At 46.1% G+C, this 20,718-nt stretch overlaps 1 long non-coding RNA gene and 1 pseudogene across 1 annotated transcript; one reads left to right on the plus strand and one right to left on the minus strand.

Annotated features, from left to right (window-relative positions):
* Positions 1-640: 640 nt before the first annotated feature.
* On the plus strand, positions 641-19,306 carry LOC116975785. Its single transcript, XR_004412773.1, has 3 exons — positions 641-651; positions 13,678-13,692; positions 19,150-19,306. It is a non-coding gene; the product is annotated as an uncharacterized LOC116975785 (long non-coding RNA).
* Positions 3,238-3,330, minus strand: LOC116976579 (annotated as a pseudogene).
* Positions 19,307-20,718: the final 1,412 nt, after the last annotated feature.

Here is a 20,718-nt window from a genome sequence, read left to right on the forward strand (position 1 = left end):
GGAGTCCAGAAGCAGGGGTAACAGTTTAAGAATAAGGGGTGGGCCAATTAGAACTGAGGTGAGGAAAAACCTTTTCATCCAGAGAGTTGGGAATCTGTGCAATTGTCTTCCTCAGAAGGTAGTGGAGGCTGATTCACAGGATGCATGCAAAGGAGAGTTAGACGGAGCTCTTCGGGCTAGCGGAATCAAGGGATGTGGGGAGTAGGCAGGAGACTGGTACTGATTGTGGATGATCAGCCATGATCACATTGAATGTGCTGGCTAGAAGGACCGAATGGCCTACTCCTGCACCTATTTTCTATGATTCTATGATTCGTTGAAACGGAGCACCTGGAGACAACTCACGCAGTCACAGGGAGAACGTGAAAACGTTATGCAGACAGCACCCGAGGCCAGGATCGAACCTGGGTCTGTGGAGCTGTTAGGCAGAGGCCCTACCAGCTACTGATATAGGTTCCAATGCCCAGAATATCTTCAAATACTGCCAAGTTCCATGATACCGTTGTAGAAACAAGGATCTGCGGATGCTGGTTTACCAAGGAACGACACAAAGTGCTGGAGTAACTCAGAGGGTCAGGAAGCATCCCCGGAGAACATGGATAGGTGATGTTTTGGGTTGGGCCCTGAAGAGGGGTCAGTCTGAAGAAGGTTGTTTGATAGTTGTTGGTTAACCAGAGGTATTAAGGAAACATCGAAAGTTTAGGTACATTTAATTAGTGTACTGATCACCTGTGATCTCACTGAATTAGCTGATTTTTCAGGCATGCCCACAACAGTCCATATCCCATCAAAACCAAAGGCCTTTCTGACCCAGCACTCATCCACACACAATCGCACCGAAGACCAGACTTTGTGATTTATGTGTAGGATGGAACTGCGGATGCAGTTCACACCACAGATTAACAAACAGTTTCTACCCTGAGGCCATCACCACTCTGAACACACAGCACCCGTAGCCAATATTTTGTACTGCCACAACAGTATACTGTGAAATATTGCACATTATGACTTGATGACGTTTTCTGGACGTTTTTGTTATTCGTTATTATTTATCTGATACGTTGGAGCTCCACTCGGCCACTGCGCCTGAAATTTTATTGTATGTATTTACAATGACAATAAAGTATTATTATTATTATTATTATTATTATTATTATTATTATTATTATTATTATGATTATGATTATGATTATGATTATGATTATGATTATGATTATGATTATGATTATGATTATTATTATTATTATTATTATTATTATTATTATTATTATTATTATTATTATTATTATTAAGATAGACACAAAATGCTGGAGTAACTCAGCGGGACAGGCAGTGTCTCTGGAGAGAAGGAATGGGTGACGTTTTGGGTCGAGTCCCTTCTTCAGATTTATGATTTATTCCGATTTCAGATGCATGCGTGTCTTTCTATTAATAGTTAAAGTGTGGTACTGACGGCACTCAGTAATGAGTGATTCAGAACTTGGGGATATTGGTCTGCAAGGGTGAATGGGACTGTTTTAACAAAGAACAGTGGAGGTCTAAAGTCACCAGCAAGAGAAAGTGGTGTGGTTAAACCCTGTGGCATGTTGATGATGACTCAAAATATACCATTGACATGGCACATCCATTATCAAGTGGTAAATACCCCAGCTGGTTTGCAGATTGTGTTAAATGATGAGCAAGACCATTAAACATCTTGCTATGTGTGTGTGGCTTGCATCTGTGATCGTGTGTGAAGGGCACCAGACACCTAGGTTCGATCATGACTATGGGCGCTGTTTGTATGGAGTTTGTACGTTCTCCCCGTGACCGCGTGGGTTTCACTCCAGGTGCTCCGGTTTCCTCCCACGCTCCAAAGAGAAGGGTTTCGGCCCGAAGCGTTGCCTATTTCCTTCGCTCCTTAGATGCCGCCGCACCCGCTGAGTTTCTCCAGCAATTTTTTTCTACCTCCAAAGATGCACATGATTGTAGGTCAATTGGCTTCGGTAAGCTGCAAAATTCTTCCTAGTGCGTAGGACAGAACTAGTATATGGGGTGGTACACAAAATTGCTGGAGAAACTCAGCGGGTGCAGCGGCATCTAAGGAGCGAAGGAAATAGGCAACGCTTCGGGCCGAAACCCTTCTCTTGGGGTATATGGGGTGATCGTGGGTCTGTACGGATTCGGTGGCCAAAGAGCTTGTTTCCGCACTGTAGCTCTAAAGTCTAAAGTCATTCTTTCCAAGTTATTTTCGGCAGATTTGTCATCAAGTGTGTTGTACACAAACTAGTCTGTATGACTCTTACATTGACCCAGGCATGTCACTGCTTTCCCTGTCTGATAGGCAAACAAATGTTTTCCAACCAAACTTTTCTTGTGTGTGACTAATTCCTATCATATATCACCCGGTTTTTGTGTTACAAATCTCTGTGGAATTCTGTAGAGGACTCGAATAGAGGACTCAAGCAGATTTCAAGTTATGCAGTCGGGATATGACTTACATTCACATTGTACAGCTTTCCGGCTGTCCAACAGGAGAAATATAAAATTCTTAAGGGATTGGACAGGATGGATGCAGGAAAAATGTTCCTGATGTTGTGGGAATCCAGAATCAGGGGTCACACAGTGTAAGAATAAGGGGTAGGCCATATAGTACTGAGATCGGGAATTTTTTATCACCCAGAGTGTTGTGAATCTGTGGAATTCTCTGCCTCAGAAGGCAGTGGAGGCCGATTCACTGGATGTTTTCAAGAGAGAGTTAGATATAGCTCTTAGGGCTAACGGAATCAAGGAATATGCGGAGAAAGCAGGAACTGGGTACTGATTTTGGATGATCAATCATCCAAACGTCCTTTCCACATCCACTCTATCTAAGCCTTTCATTATTCTGTAAGTTTCCATGAGGTTCCCCCTTAACCTTCTAAACTCCAGCGAGTAGAGGCCCAGTGCTGTCAAACGCTCATCATATGCTAACCCACACATTCCTGGAATCATTCTTGTAAACCTCCTATGGATCCTCTCTAGAGCCAGCACATCCTTCCACGGATATGGGGCCCAAATTTGTTCACAGTACTCCAAATGCGATCTGACCAGCGCCTTATACAGCTTCAACATTACTCGTTTTTTGTATTCCAGTCCTCTTGATATAAGTGCTTGCATTGAATTTGCCTTCCTTACTACCGATTCGGCTTGTAAATTCCACTCTATCCATGCCTTTCTGTAAATTTCAGTGAGGTTCCTCCTCAACCTTCTAAACTCAAAAAGAATTGAGTTTGCGTGTCATCCTTGCGCAGGGACCATGCTAATCTTCTCTGTAGCATTCCAATTTTAATATCATTCCAATATGTGTTACCAAAGCGAGCTGCAGGGTGTGTTGCAGAGAGTTCAGGAGGTGAACCAAGACGTGTAGGTTGTTCAATAATAGAGTGGGAACCCGCTTCACTGCAAAATAAATCTCTGAAGTTTCCTGCAAGGGAAAAAACTTTCAGTTTATACGTGTAGGAAGGAACAGCAGATGCTGGTTTACACCAAAGGTAGGCACAAAATGCTGGAGTAACTCAACGGCTCGCGAAACGTCACCCATTCCTTCTCTCCAGAGATGCTGCCTGTCCCGCTGAGTTACTCCAGCATTTAGTGTTTATCTGAAGAAAGTTATTTTTCTTTCTCCCCCACAGAAACTCTTAAGAGAATAAGCATCTCAATAAATGTATCCTGTATGTGTGTAAGAGGGAGACAGGCTGTTTAATAGTAAGATTAAATGAGAACTTACCAGTTTGAAGTTTGATCTGTATTTTATGAGGAGTTACGATGAGGGATTACGTGAAGAACCCGCTCAGCACGCATGCGCGGCATACTTCAAAGCAGCGGTGTGGAATCACAGATAGACACAGTTATTGGAGTAAACATAGTAAAGAAAAAGGAGAAGGTACACAAAATTGCTGGGGAAACTCAGCGGGTGCAGCAGCATCTATGGAGCGAAGGAAATAGGCGACGTTTCGGGCCGAAACCCTTCTTCAGACCAACATCAGTTTATCAGTTTGACCCATATTATTGAGGGTGGGAGCGGAGGGCACGTAATCCCTCATCGTAACTCCTCATAAAATACAGATCAGACTTCAAACTGGTAAGTTCTCGTTTAATCTTACTATTTCACTTCGGAGTCACGTGAGTGACTACGTGAAGATTTCAAAGCTCTGTGATTTCAAACCGTGTAACAGTTATTACTTCACTCACTGCCGAAGTCCTTGAGGGAGGAAGTGTGTTATCGTAATCAACCAATGAATCTGTTTGTAAAAAACAAAACGGTATTTATTAACAATAACAACAAAATTAAATCGCTCCCCCGGGCTTAAATTAAATATTTGCAAACTGTAAAAAAATTTCTGCAAATAACACAGGTTTTGCCAACGGCTTGTGATAAAAAGTTCTGAACGTGGTTTCCCTCGACCATCCTGCTGTAGCCAGGATGTGGTCCATCGGCACGTTCATTCTTTCCGCCGTTGATGTGGATGCTGCCCTGGTGGAGTGAGATTTATACAAGTTAGTGTCAATCCCGGCAGCTTTTAGTACCTGCTTGAGCCATCTCGAAATGGTTTGGCTCGTCACCCGACCATGAGGTTTTTTATGACTGACCCACAAGGCTTTTTCACTCCCTCGAATATTGTTAGTTGTGTCTATATAGGACAGTAGGTGGGTCATGACACATAACCGTGGTTCTGGCGGGTAAGCCCGAAATTCCACGACTGGATTTGGTGTTCCTGGCCTGCTCTGTTTGATCAGTCCCTGGATCATAAACGAGATCTGGTCTGGAGCTGTAATCATGTTGTCCATTCGTAATCGATGTAGAGACTGGACCCTCTGTGCGGCTACACGTGCCATTAACATGAGCGTTTTGAGTGTCGATTGTTCCAGGCTGAGGGATCTGGCTGGTGGCCATCCCCTGAGGTAAGTCAGGACCACACTGACATCCCATATATGGGTGTACCTTGGTCTAGGGGGGTTGGTATTGTAAATGCCCTTCATTAATTTTACCACCAGCGGGTGAGATCCCATGGCCTGTTGTCCTGATGCTAGTTTTAAATAGGCAGACAGGGCACTTCTTGATGTGTTGATGGCACTGTAGCTGAGTCCTTCTTCGTAGTGAAGTTTGGCCAGGAATTCCAGTACGTTGGTGATTGATGCAGTTGTGTAGGTGGTCCCTGTATCCAGGCAGTACTTTTCCCATTTTTTAATACTGGTCAAGTACTGTTTTTTAGTGGATGTTCGGAGGGATGCTGACATGGAGTCGATGGTTTGTTCTGATAATCCCAGTCCCAGAAGTGGTCTGTTCAGAATCTGCAACCCAGGAGTTTGATTTTTTCATGGCATGGGTGGCTTATGCCTGACACTGGGTGTATTAATAACTCTGGGTCACTGGGAAATATCATCGGAGTTTCAACAACCATGTCATGGAGTATCGGGAACCATGGCTGTGTAGGCCAGTCGGGTACTATCAAAATACCTGAAGCAGAGTCCATTTGTATTTTGCATAGTACCCGACTGATGAGGCAGAAGGGAGGAAATGCATAGAAGAAGAAATTTCCCCAAATCCTGCGCGAACGCATCTACCGCTGCTGCCTCAGGGTCTGTTTCCCAAGCGACATACATAGGTACCTGGTGATTTAGCCTTGATGCGAATAAATCGATATCTGGCGTGCCATATTGCTTGACAATTTTTGCAAATATTTTTGGGTTTAACATCCATTCGATGTTGTCATTAAATTTACGTGGCCTGGTGTCTGCCACTGTATTTAGCTTACCTGACAGGTAAGTTGCTGATAGCCAAATATGTCTTTTGACATACCATTGCCAAATTGTGTTGACCAACTTGTCGCATGATAACGATTTTATGCCGCCCATATGGTTAATGTAGGCCACCACCATAGTATTATCTATTTGTAACCGTACATGCAAGTGATGCATATTTGATGCATATGCTTTTAAACCATAAAAGGCACCCAACATCTCTAGATAATTAATGCCCAGTGTAAGTAGTAATGATGACTCTGGGTTAGTCCATCTACCACCTGTGCTGGATATGGCGTTAGTTGCTCCCCAGCCTTGAGCACTGGCATCTGTTTGGATAACTAACATAGGGTTAGTGACGATAATAGGGCTGAAACTATGCCAAATGTTTTTTGCCCACCACTGTAGTTCTGATATTGCTTCAGTGGGTAACTTCATGACACGATCATAAAGACCTGCATGTCGTTTTAGTGCCTGTACCTTTGCTCTTTGTAAATTTTAATAGTGCAAAGGTCCGAATTGTGTAGCCGGAAATGCTGCTACCATTTTCCCCAATTACTCTTGCTACTTGTCGAATAGTTGGTCGTTCGTTGACCATTAAATTGTTGCATGATTGTGCCAATGCAACTGTTTTGTCTCTTGGCAAAGTTACAGTCATGTGGACTGAATTAATTGTGAAGCCCAAGTAGTCCATAGTTGTGGATGGCTTCAACTTAGATTTATCTGGATGTAAGACAAATCCCAGGGTTTCGAACAACTGTTTGGTAGCTGATACAGCTGACATAGTCAATTCCATGGTTTTGCCTACTATTAAGATATCATCAAGATATGCCATGACAATATGTTTTTGTCTTCTTAATATTGCCAAAGCTGATTTTAGTATCTTGGTGAATAATCTTGGGGCTGATGTTAACCCATTGGGTAACGCCTTAAACTGCCATTGCTGCCCCATCCAGGTAAACTTCAGGTATCTGCGATGATCCTTGTGAATAGGTACTAAATAGTAAGCATCTTTAAGATCAATGCTTGCCATGAAGTATCCTTTGGAAATTAGTTGTTTGGCAGTAACAAACGTTTCCATTTTGAAATGTATATACTTAACAAACATATTTAGTGAGGTTAAGTCAATGATGTTGCGACATCCACCATCTTTTTTGGTTTTAGTGAATATATTTGATACAAATTCCAAGGGTTCATGTTTTGTTTTTTCAATGATACCCTTTGTAATTAGTCTCACCAGTTCAGCTTGTCCCTCTCGTTTTTCTTTCACTGAGAGGGAAAATACCCTCTGGGGTGAATGTTGAACTGGTGGCAATTTTTCTAGTATGAATTGTATTTTGTATCCACTAATGCCATTGAGTATATACTGATCACTCGTGATAGTCTCCCATGCTTCTTTAAACAGGTGTAATCTCCCCCCTATTAGTATTAAGCCCCTACTTTCTATATGCTGGTAGGAACCAGACCCACCTACCTCCATGGTTATGGGTATTTCTTCTGTTTCCTGCAGGTCCAACGAGTCTTGCGCATTGTCTGACGTGGCGGTGATGTTGGGGGGTGGCGCATTTTCCATGGGGTCCGCTCTGGGCCCTGGTCTAAAAAAGACTTCCGGTGATAGAATGCGGACCCCGAGCTTTCACCAGTCCCATATGGTAGACGTCGACTGGTGGACGCGATGGGGTGCTGCCGCTTGGGAATGATTGTTTTTGGCTTGCTCGTCCCGGGGCCTGCCCTCATGAGACCGAAAGTTTTTGAGGCCTCTTCCATATCCTTCATTTGCTTTGTGAGGTCTTTGCCAAAGAGCAGTGTGTCTGGCTCAGTGGCTGGGGTTTTGCACAACCCCGCAAATTTAGGATTGATCGCAGGTCTTATGATTTCTTTACGCAGGTTGTTGATCTCAAATTGCGTATTACACAACAGCGCGAGAGTATCCTGTTGAGTGGCGGTCATCTCGGTGTTGTCCACGGAACGAGCAAACGATGTGATGGCTGACGTCAGGAGCCTGAGGATCTGCTGCAGTTTCAGCTCCTGGTTTCGAATGTTTGCCCCAACGTGCCCCCAGATTTGGCTGTTTACAGCCGGCACTTTGAGGGACTCACAGTTCTCTGGAGCTGTATATGTTTCTAAAGCATCATTGACCACCTGCTCCTGTAGGGGCCTGTTGTAGAGGTGGTTGATGCTGGCCGCTAGTTTGGCCTCTAACGGTCTTCCTGCACGTGGGACTGCCACGTAGCGGTCCACCACACCCAGCAGCTCTTCCTGTTCCTGCACCCCTTGCATACTCCCGAGATCTTCAGCCAGCGTCCCCTCTTCTTGACCAGCCCAGTCCTGGTCACCAAAGCTACCCTCGGGTAAGGAGGAAGCAATGGGCAGTGCACAAGGCACTGTGGAGGGAGTGCCTGAACTCCCCCTGCGAGAGCGCCCCTCACGCGACGCGTCTCGCTGGAGCACCTGCTCCAGGAGCCGCTCCATGCGGCTCAGGCGGCTGTCTCTCCCCCGGGCGGGTGGAGAGACGTCCCCGTCCGACGAGTCGGAAACCACCGGCCGGACGCTTTTCCTGGTAGCTTTACATCCAGCCCGCTGCTCAGGCGCTAGCGGGACTGGGCTCGGCACGGTGTCGGGGATGTCGGAGCGCCCGGTAAGCGGTCCTACCGCCTGTTGGTGCCCCCCCCCCGATGGAAAGCTCCTCTGGTGGAGTCGAACGGGGGACAGATCTCTTTGAGAGCCTTTTCTTAGATGTACTCATTCTGAAAGCAAAATTCAGACGGCTATCCTTTCGCAAGTAAAGCCGACCTCAGTTTAACTTACCTGACGGTCCGTCTTTTAAATTGCAGCGGGAGCGCCAGACTCCCGCTGCAGCCGCTGTTGCACTGCTGGCGTAATGCCGCGCATGCGTGCTGAGCGGGTTCTTCACGTAGTCACTCACGTGACTCCGAAGTAAAATGGAACATTAAAGTTCAGATCTCCCTTGTTATTCCTTCTCATTGTGTTCTCACACACAAGTACTGCAGTTCCGTACGGTATAATTAATTACGATCTTGAGTCGAGTTTAGGCAGATCTTTTACCATTTGTACCTTGGGATTCCAAAGCATTTTGTGTCTATCTTTGAGTTTTTAGTTTAGTTTAGAGATACAGCGCAGAAACGGGGCCTTCAGCCCACCGTGTCTGCTCCAACCAGCGATCCCCGTACACAAGCACTATCCTACACACGAGGGACAGTTTACAATTTTACCGAACTTACTGCGCCACCGTGCCTTTGGTGAGGTATTTGTTTGATTTCCATAGAAGCAACTGGGAATTTTTAATGTTCACTAACCAATCAGATAACACATTTCCTGGGATTTGGGAATTTGCCAGGCAACTATTCCACATGGGATATAGATTCGGCTCAGCTGAAACACAAACTAAAACAATGCAGATGCTGGAATTCTGAAATAAAGCCAGAAATTGGTGGAAATGCGCAGTTGATCAGGCAGCATCTGTGGGAAGAGACAGATTGGACTTTATCTTCAAGCCCCAAGCTCTAGTAAAACTCACACCAAAGGCGTAGAGTTGCGGTCAAAGTAACTTAATTTCTTATTGGTCACATTGTAGACCCTTGGACTATTATTAATCGGACTTTACCTTGCACTAAACATTATTCCCTTTATCCTGTATCTGCACACTGTGAATAGCTCAATTGTAATCATGCATGGTCATTCCGCTGAATAGACACCACACAATAAAAAGCTTTTCACTGTACATCGGTACACAAGACAATAAACTAAACTGAGAAGAAGGGTTTCGACCCGAAACGTCACCTATTCCTTCGCTCCCTAGATGTTGCCTCACCTGCTGAGTTTCTCCAGCATTTTTGTCTACCTTCGGTTTTTCCAGCATCTGCAGTTCTTTCTTGTAATGAGTGGAGTCAAACACATATCAAAATACAACACATGTTTATTTAATCTACTTACAACATCGATCTGCAGGACATTACCGTCCCTAGCAGCTACTCATACTGAATGGCGTAAGCAAGCTCTTGTTAATATAAAATGCATATAAGGCGGAGCCACTACTAACAAGCACTATAATTGGCTAGTAGGAAATAACCAATCCATATTTCTTTAACTAACTAGGTTAACTGTTTTTGATGCACAGATGCTGCCTGACATGCTGAGTATTTCTAACATCCTTTGTTTTCATGATTAAAGTTGGTTGTTCTTTTGTGGGGGAAAAAAGCATCTCTGGGACTTGGATCACTCAATATCTTTGTTGAGAAAAATGACCTTGAACTCTTCTTTGCTAACATCACAAATGGTTTCCAAGCTAGCTGCACCTTTCAAGAAGCATTTCCTTTAAAAGTTAATAAATAAATAACATTCTCTGCCAAAAAGCCACTGTTGAACCAGGGTATCAGTTGGAAACTGAGGCAGACGAATTAAGTAGAAACAAAGAACTGCAGATGCTGGTTTATACTAAAGATAGACACCAAGTGCTGGAGTAATTCACACAGCACCTATGGAGAAAAAGGATGGGTGACGATTCGAGTCGAGACTCTTCTTCAGACTGGGAGTCAGAGGAGAAATGGAAAGGTATAGAAGAATTCAGAGACGGCTCTGATGGGCAAAGAGCCCACAATGACCCATTGTTGGCTGAAAGGAGGTGAAATTGAAGGGTTAAGAATAGTGAAACTAATGGAAACAGTGAAACCTAATCGTCTTGGTCATGTCAGTATTTTATATCCCTTTGTTTTTACCTCCTCCTCAGCCAACAATGGAGTCTCGGACTGAAGAAGGATCTCGACCTGAGACAATACTTATTCCTTCCCTCCAGAGATGCTGCCTTAAGGGCCTGTCCCACTTAGGCAACTTTTTAGGCGAGTGCAGGAGACTCTGCGCTCGCTACATGGTCACCACATGGTCGCCACATGTTCGCTGGTGGTCTCTGTGAGTCTCCTTCATGGTCACGAGGAGTTCCCGCATTCTGGGAACTAGTCGCGGCCTCAGTATGGTCGCTACAAATTTTTCAACATGTTGAAAATTTTTCTGCGACCAAAAATTGGTCGCCATGGAGAAAATCGATACTTTTTGTAGTCGTAGGTGCAGTTGTACCTAGTCGAGCTAGTCGTAGGTAGTTTTGGTTAATCGCCTTTCCTGACCGGGCATTTTCATTGGCTCATTGGGGGGAAAAAAACGTAAGCACGAGTTTTCAGAACCAAGGATAATCAACCAGTAATTTTAAATGCCCGCCGAACTTCACAGCTATGTATCTCTGGCTTACTAAAAGTTGGCTGGCTTCTTAAAAATGTCACCACTCCTTCTGCCCCCTTCTCCCCCTTCTACCCCTTCTCCTCTCCCCCCCTACCCCCCTTGTTTAAAGGACATTGTACACTGTGCTAGCCATCTTAACCTTCCTGTTCATCGCGGTGTGTGTCTGAGACCGCTCCCTCCGTAACTCCCTGGTCAATTTGTCCCTTCCCACCTTCCCTGGTACTTTCCCTTGCAAGCGCAGGAAATGCTACACTTGTCGCTTTACCTCCCCCCTTGACTCCATCCAAGGACCCAAGCAGCCTTTCCAGGTGAGGCTGAGGTTCACCTGCACCTCCTCCAACCTCATCTATTGCATCCGCTGCTCTAGATGTCAACTGCTCTACATCGGTGAGACCAAGCGCTGGCTTGGCGATCGCTTTGCCCAACACCTCCGCTCAGTTCGCTTTAACCAACCTGATCTCCTGGTGGCTCAGCACTTCAACTCCCCCTCCCCTTCCGAATCCGACCTTTCTGCCCTGGGCCTCCTCCATGGCCAGAGTGAGTCCCACCACAAATTGAAGGAGCAGCACCTCATATTTTGCTTGGGTAGTTTACACCCCAGCGGTATGAACATTGACTTCTCCAATTTCAGGGAGTCCTTGCTTTCTCCCCTCCCCTTCCCAGCTCTCCCACAGCCCACTGTCTCCGCCTCTTCATTTCTTCTTCCCGCACCCCCCCCCCCCCCCACTCCCACATCCGCCTGAAGAAGGGTCTCGACCAGAAACGTCGCTTATTCCTTCGCTCCATAGATGCTGCCTCACCCGCTGAGTTTCTCCACCTTCCATTTCTTGTTGGTTTGATGAGTGAACAGTTAACTCGCAGAGATTGGAAAAACTCTGGTGTAATTCCCATACTGGACTGATTTTGGAGCTCTCATTTGAGGCAGCTTCTTTTGTTTAGTTTAGTTTTTAGAGATACAGCGTGGAAACAGTCCCTTCGGCCCACCGGGTCCGTGCCGACCAGCGACCCCCGCACATTAACACCATCCTACACACTTTATGGACAATTTACATTTATACCAAGCCAATTAACCTACAAACCTGTACGACTTTGGAGTGTGGGAGGAGACCAAAGATCTCGGAGAAAACCCACACAGGTAGAGAACGTACAAACTCCGTACAGACAGCACCCGTAGTCAGGATAGAACTGGGGTCTCTGGTGTTGAAAGGGCTGAAAGGTAGCAATACCATCGCGCCACTGTGTCTATTGACGTGAATGCTAGGAAGCCAAAAATACAGCCAGAGTTCTTGGTTGCATTCAATGAAACTCACTACTGTACACATGCATGGAGACTGGGGGAAGGTGGGGACGAGCTCAGTCGTGAGTCCTTCCATAATCAGTCAGCTTGTCCAGGTTCACACATGGTGGTGATCACTCGGTTAAGGTTCACAAGGTCAAGGAAACGTTGAATGAACGTCAGCATCGGGAGAGGAGCCAAGAATTAGAAATTAAATCTGAGAAATAGTACAAATTACGTTGATTTACCAATCAGGCATTGGGACAGATCATGAGCCAGATCTCCTAGAAAAATACTACCTTTCGCCATTAAGGCCTCTAATGAGTCTGTGGGTAGATCCAGCATGAGATGTGGAGCCCAGCCATTAAGAAGGAAAATTACAGGTCTCCCCACTGTATGGATTTGATTCAACAGGTAAGCCACCAGGGCGTTTTACATGAAAACTGTGCAGGAGTAGGCCATGCGGCCCTTCGAGCCAGCACCACCATTCAATATGATCGTGGCTGATCATCCACAATCAGTAGCCCGTTCCTGCTTTTTCCCCCATATCCCTTGGTTCCGCTAGCCCTAAGAGCTCTATCTAACTCTCTTTTGAAAGCATCCAGTGAATCGGCCTCCACTGCCCTCTGAGGCAGAGAATTCCACAAATTCACAGCTCTCTGGGTTTTAATCAGGTTCAGTCCCATTGGTGAAGGAGGAAGTATCAGCGCACAGCGGTAGAGTTGCTGCCTTACAGCGCCAGAGAGCCGGGTTCGATCCTGACCACGGGTGCTTGTCTGTACGGAGTTTGTATATTCTCCCCGTGACCTGCGTGGGTTTCATCCCACCCTCCAAAGACGTGCAGGTTTGTTGCTTAATTGGTTGGTATAAATGTAAAACTGTCCCTAGTGTGTGTCGGGTCGTGTTAATGTGCAGCGATTGCTGGTTGATGCGGACTCGGTGGGCCAAAGGGTCTGTTTCCGAGCTGTACCTCTAAACTAAACTAAACTAAACAGAACTAAATTAAAACCTACCAGGGTTGCCAATTCTGATCCCTCGACCACTCGCTCTTAATGGGAGACACACGTGCATGTTGGATTGTCTTTGGTTCTCCGGCTTCCACGGTGAAGAGATCTTCTGGCAAACTAACACTGGTGGCCAGCGCCATCTTCTGCGCTGCCGTGTGCTGGGTCAGCAGGGCGAAGGCCGCGGACGCCAACAGGATCAACAAGCTCATCAGGAAGAAGAAGGGTTTTGGCCCAAAATGTTGCCTATCTCCTTCGCTCCATAGATGCTGCTGCACCCGCTGAGTTTCTCCAGCATTCCTGTGTACCTTCGATTTTCCAGCATCTGCAGTTCCCTCTTTAACAAAGCTCATCAGGAAAGCTGGCTCCATGCTGGGGGTGGAGTTGGGTTCATTGGAGGTGGTCTTGGAGAGGAGGAAGCCCCTCAAACTGCGGAGCGTCTTGGACAATACATCTCACCCCCTCCACGACCAACTGGTCAACGTGAGGAGCACTTTCAGCAACACACTGATTCCACCAAGATGCAGGACAGAACGCCACAGGAGATCCTTCTTCCCCTGTGGCTATCAAACTGTACAACTCCTCCCCCTTCTGCCCCTTACTCCTTATTCTTAAACTGTGGCCCTTGGTTCTGGACTCCCCCAACATCGGGAACATGTTTTCTGCCTCTAGCGTGTCCAAGCCCTTAACAATCTTATATGTTTCAATGAGAAATCCTCTCATCCTTCTAAACTCCAGAGTGTACAAGCCCAGCTGCTCCATTCTCTCAGCATATGACAGTCCCGCCATCCCGGGAATTAACCTTGTAAACCTCCGCTGCACTCCCTCAATAGCAAGATGTCCTTCCTCAAATTAGGGGACCAAAACTGCACACAATACTCCAGTTCGCGTTCACATTTATTGCCACGTGCACCAGTTAAGGTAGAGTGGAATTAGATTTACCATGCAGCTATACAATCAAACAGAGCACAATACACAATAGAGTACAATATGAACATCCACCACAGTGGAGTCAACATTCTTCACTGTGGCGGAAGGCAATAACGTTGCCTCCTCCTTTGTTCCCCTCCAGGGAAGAATAAAGTTCTGGGGTACACAAAAAAGCTGGAGAAACTCAGCGGGTGCAGCAGCATCTATGGAGCGAAGGAAATAGGCAACGTTTTGGGCCGAAGCCCTTCTTCAGGGGTCTGGGTAAGGATGTGGTCATACAGTTGGAAGGGCAGGGGGGATCACAGAGAGGGGGCAGTTAGAGAGGAGGTTGTGAAACTGTCTCCGGAGAGAGGAGGAGAACTTCTTCAAGGTAGGCATACCTTGAAGAGATGTCGCAGTGGAGTATACAAAGTGTTTAAAAAGTTAACTGCAGATGCTGGAAAATCGAAGGTACACAAAAAAGCTGGAGAAGCTCAGCGGGTGCAGCAGCATCTATGGAGCGAAGGAAATAGGCAACGTTTCGGGCCGAAACCCTTCTATAACCCTTCTAAGAATAAAGTTCTATTGTATCGTGTCGTATCACTGACCATATTCACGGACTTGGATTAGCCTCCCGGGCTTAAGGGCTGAAAATTTTCCAGCACCAATAGAAACATATCCAATTGTGAATTAGCACATTGAGTGAGGGGAAAAAGGGGGGGGGGGGGGAGGGAGTCAAGGTCGAATGCTTTTCTCTTTACACCAAGTGAAACGTTACCCTGTTGAATTCCAGAGCAGAATATTCATTCTGTATTTCACCCGACGTTTAGATTTCCCCCCCCTCGACCTTTGAAGAGAGGAGAACCCGCGACGCAGAAAGTGCGAGGGCTTGTTGAACAATGCTTGAGTTGTTGGGCCAGCCCGACGGAACTGGAGCAAAAGCGCCAATTCTTGAACGCTGGACTACCCCCTGATCCACTGAAATGAAACAATCTGAACCGAGGGAAGGAGAAGAAAAACAAGAGGGGCTTAAAAAAAGTGGTCAATATAATCAAGTAAAAATATAGAAACTGCAGGCCATAGAATTTATGGTGCACGTTTCATCCACTGAGCATTGATGTGGTAAAGAATCTTATTGACACAATTATTCACAATGATAGTTCATGAAGTTATAATTTTGAGAGTTAATTATGTGTTATAAAATTGTGGTGGTCTTGTCTGCTTGTGGTCCCCCAGACAGATGTTTTTTTTCTGCCAAATGTATCACGTCTTATTATACGCTTTTCCATTCCAATGACCTAGCAGCCTCTTTTCCCTTGCTAAATACTTTCCATTATATCGTTTCCACTCACGAGTAAAACACAGAATAGGGTTACTGTAGTTGATATTTTCCCTGAGTGAGATAAGGCAATAAATAGGGTATTATAAGATACAGCGAGGAATTGACGGGGGTCATGGCGTTAGAGGCTGCTCCTCTTTAACTGGAGCCCGGAATTCAGAAACTGATTATCAGGAGAAAAGGTCGCCTATCAAGTTCGGAGACGCAGAATGGAAACACGGCCCCTTCGGCTCACCGAGTCCACGCCGACCATCGATCACCCCTTCATTTACGGGATGTTGCCAGGACTAGAGGGTCTGAGCGATAGGGAGAGGTTGAGCTGGCTGGGATTCTACTCCTTGGAGCACAGGAGGACAATAGACAATAGGAGTAGGCCATCCGGCCCTTCGCGCCAACACTGCCATTTAATGTGATCATGGATGATCATCCCCAATCAGTACCCCATTCCTGCCTTCTCCCCATATCCCCTGACTCTGCTATTTTTAAGAGCCCTATCTAGCTCTCTCTTGAAAGCTTCCAGAGAACCTGCCTCCACCGCCCTCTGAGGCAGAGAATTCCACAAACTCACAACTCTCCCTGAGAAAAAGTGTTTCCTTGTCTCCGTTCTAAATGGCTTACTCCTTATTCTTAAACTGTGGCCCCTGGTTCTGGACTCCCCCAACATCGGGAACATGTTTCCTGCCTCTAGCGTTTCTAAACCCTTAACAATCTTATATGTTTCAATGAGATACCCTCTCATCCTTCTAAACTCCAGAGTGTACAAGCCCAGCCGCTCCATTCTCTCAGCATATGACAGTCCCGCCATCCCAGGAATTAGCCTTGTAAACCAACACTGCACCCCTTCAATAGGATGGGTGGGATATCTTAGAAAGGTGTATAAAATCATGAGAAGAATAGATCGGGTAGATGCACGGATACACTACTATGTATTTAATATAAAAGTGTGGGTAGCACTGTAAAAGGAGAGCCATGGGTTTTTCTTACAGAGCAAAGCTTTCCCAAGGCAATGCCTCAAAAACATTGTGACTAAGAATCTTTTCTCTCATTGACATCTTTAGTCTTTGTCCACCCATCTGCCAATCAAACTCTCTCACCTATATCCACCTATCACTTACCAGGATACATACAAATGCCAGGAGTAACTCAGCGGGTCGGGCAGCATCTCTGGAGAAAAGGAATAGGTGATGTTTCGGATCGAGACCCTTCTTCACACCAGAATGTCACCTACTCTCAGAAGTGAGGACAGCACAGAGCTGGTCGGGGGGGGGCAGAAGAACAACTCCAGGACTGTTTGGAGTCTGTAGACTGGGCAATGTTCAAGGACTCGGCAACGGACTTGATCGAATATGCCACAGTCGTTACAGACTTCATAAAGAAATGTGTGGAGGACTGCATCCCTACAAAAACCTTCCGAGTGTTTCCCAATCAGAAACCTTGGATGAACTTTGAGATCCGCACTCTCCTGAAGTCCAGACACAGGGCATTCACCTCCGATGATACAGTGGCCTACATGAAGACCAGATACGACCTTGGTAAGGCCATCAAAAAGGCCAAAAGGGACTTCTGCTCCAAACTGGAGGACGAGACAGATGTTCGGCAGCTGTGGCAGGGTCTGAATGCAATCACCTCCTACAAGGCAAAACCAGGAGGCAGCTCGAATGCCGGTGTAACATCACTCCCTGACGAGCTCAATGCGTTTTACGCACGCTTTGACAGGGAGAATACTGATGTGCCTTCCCGATCCCCCATTCGCTATGATGGCATTTCAGTCTCAGTCACAGAGGCCGATGTCAGGAAATCCTTCAGAGGGGGGAACCCCCGAAAAGCACCTGGTCCTGATGGTATACCCGGTCGTGTTCTAAAAACCTGTGCGGACCAACTGGCGGGAGTTTTTACGGACATTTTCAACCTCTCACTTCTGAGGTCTGAGGTCCCCACCTGCTTTAAAAGGGCATCAATTATACCGGTGCCCAAGAAGAGTAAGGTGACATGCCTCAATGACTATCGACCAGTGGCACTAACGCCGGTGGTGATGAAGTGCTTTGAGAGGTTGATCATGGAGCAAATCAACTCCTACATCGACAAAAACCTGGACCCACTGCAGTTCGCGTACCGCCACAACAGATCAACGGTGGATGCGATCTCGCTGGCCCTCCACTCCGCACTGGACCACTTGGACAACAAAAACTCATATGTCAGGCTGTTATTCATTGATTACAGCTCGGCATTTAACACAATCATCCCCTCCAAACTGGTTACCAAACTCGCAGAACTGGGGCTCTGCGCATCCCTCTGCAACTGGATCCTTGACTTCCTCGTCCACAGACCACAGTCTGTTCGTATTGGTGGAAATGTGTCAGCCTCAATAACAATCAGCACGGGAGCACCTCAAGGCTGCGTGCTCAACCCCCTGCTGTACTCACTCTATACCCATGACTGCGTAGCGAACCACAGTGCGAACTCCATCATCAAGTTCGCTGACGACACCACTATTGTGGGGCGTATCACTGATGGGGATGAGTCAGAGTACAGAAGAGAGATCGAGCAACTGTCCATATGGTGCCAGCGCAATAACCTGGATAACCAGCAAAACCAAGGAACTGATTGTGGACTTTGGAAGGAGTAGGAGGGGGACCCACAGCCCCATTTATATCAACGGGTCGATGGTTGAAAGGGTCAAGAGCTTCAAATTCCTGGGAGTGCACATCTCTGAAGATCTTTCCTGGTCCGAGAACACTAATTCAATCATCAAAAAAGCACATCAGCGCCTCTACTTCCTGAGAAGATTACGGAGAGTCGGATTGTCAAGGAAGACTCTCTCTAACTTCTACAGGTGCACAGTCGAGAGCATGCTGACCGGTTGCATCGTGGCTTGGTTCGGCAATTTGAGCGCCCTGGAAAGGAAAAGACTACAAAAAGTAGTAAACACTGCCCAGTCCATCATCGGCTCTGACCTTCCTTCCATCGAGGGGATTTATCGCAGTCGCTGCCTCAAAAAGGCTGGCAGTATCATCAAAGACCCACACCATCCTGGCCACACACTCATCTCCCTGCTACCTTCAGGTAGAAGGTACAGGAGCCTGAAGACTGCAACAACCAGGTTCAGGAATAGTTACTTCCCCTCAGCCATCAGGCTATTAAACCTGGCTCGGCCAAAACTCTGATTATTACCAACCACTTTCTGTTATTTGCACTATCAGTTTATTTATTCATGTGTGTCTATATTTATATCATGGTATATGGACACATTTATCTGTTTTGTAGTAAATGCCTACTATTTTCTGTGTGCTTAAGCAAAGCAAGAATTTCATTGTCCTATACAGGGACACATGACAATAAACTCACTTGAACTTGAACTTGAACTACTCCTTCTCTCCAGAGATGCTGCCTGTCCCGTTGAGTTACTCTAGCCTTTTGTGCCTATCTTCGGTGTAGAAGCCATTTATGTTTAGGCTAGCTAAATAAATGTGACAAATAAATATATCTTGTATCTTGTATCTTGTATCTACTGTTGGCATATTATGTTATTTTGTCTAGATATTTCTAGCAATATTTGTTTTGGACACTTGGGATGGCAATTTGATGCCACATATGGGCTTTGGGGACAGGGAGGGGGCAGACCAGGCACAGGAGGTGGAGGGGGCACAGTTCTCACCAGATCGGGGAGAACAGAAAGCTACAACTTGTATGAGAATAAGGAGGACCTGGTACATTCATCTCTTTGTTTGTACAACTACTTCAATAAAGAACCAATTAAACTGGAAATAACGACCGGAAGATCTGTTCTGTTTGGTCTGCATAAGATCACTCCTACTTAACTGTGTAGTAATGGCAACAGAAAAGAAGACACTGGACAAGTTAGAAATTGCCATTAAATTTCGTTTAAATCAGCATCTGCAGCTCCTTCCAACACATTTCACTTACCAGGTGTTGCCCCACCCCCGACCTCTCTTCCAGCTTTCATCCCCCTACAACAATCAGTCTGAAGAAGGGTCCCGACCCGAAATATTGCCTGTCCATATTCTCCAGAGATGCTGCCCGAACATTTAAGTTACTTCGGCGCTTTGTGTTTTACTCATGATTCCAAAGTTTGCATTTCCTTGGGGCCCTCTGATTAACAAGACTGTTTTATCTTCAATGGTTTTACAGGTTTTAAAATGCAATCATGTTATACAAGCTTATCTCAATTCTCTTCATCTGAAGAGTGACATTGACAGTTTTTAATTTAGATACAGCGTGGAAACAGGCCCTCCGGCCCACCGAGTGCACATTGACCAGCGATCCCCGCACACTAACACTATCCTACACACACTGGGGACAATTTACATTTATTCCAAGCCAATTGACCTACAAACCTGTATGTCTTTGGAGCGTGGGAGGAAACCAAAATTCCGGGAGAAAACGCTCGCGGTCACAGGGAGAACGTACAAACTCCATACAGACAGCGCCCGTAGTCGTGATCGAACCCGGGTCTCAGGCGCTGTGAGGCAGTAGCTCTATCACTACTCCACCGTGCTGCCCTATTATATAGAATTCGCAACACTGATAAATGCCAACTTCGTGCTTCTGCTCCTATGCTGTTTTATTCAAGATTCAAGATTCAAGAGAGTTTATTGTCATGTGTCCCTGGTAGGACAATGAAATTCTTGCTTTGCTTCAGCACAACAGAGCATAGTAGGCATGAACACAGAACAGATCAGTGTGTCCATATACCATGATATAAATATATACACACATGAATAAATAAACTGATAAAGTGCAAATAACAGATAATGGGCTATTAATGTTCAGAGTTTTGACCGAGCCAGGTTTAATAGCCTGATGGCTGTGGGGAAGTAGCTATTCCTGAACTTGGTCGTTGCAGTCTTCGGGCTCCTGTACCTTCTACCTGAAGGTAGCGGGGGGATGCGTGTGTGGCCAGGATGGTGTGGGTCCTTGATGATACTGCCAGCCTTTTTGAGGCAGCGACTGCGATAGATCCCCTCGATGGAAGGGAGGTCAGAGCCGATGATGGACTGGGCAGTGTTTACTACTTTTTGTAGTCTTTTCCTCTCCAGGGCGCTCAAGTTGCTGAACCAAGCCACGATGCAACCGGTCAGCATGCTCTCTACTGTGCACCTGTAGAAGTTAGAGAGAGTCCTCCTTGACAAACCGACTCTCCATAATCTTCTCAGGAA

This window comes from Amblyraja radiata, chromosome 8 (genome assembly GCF_010909765.2).
Source record: "Amblyraja radiata isolate CabotCenter1 chromosome 8, sAmbRad1.1.pri, whole genome shotgun sequence".
NCBI lineage: Eukaryota > Metazoa > Chordata > Chondrichthyes > Rajiformes > Rajidae > Amblyraja > Amblyraja radiata.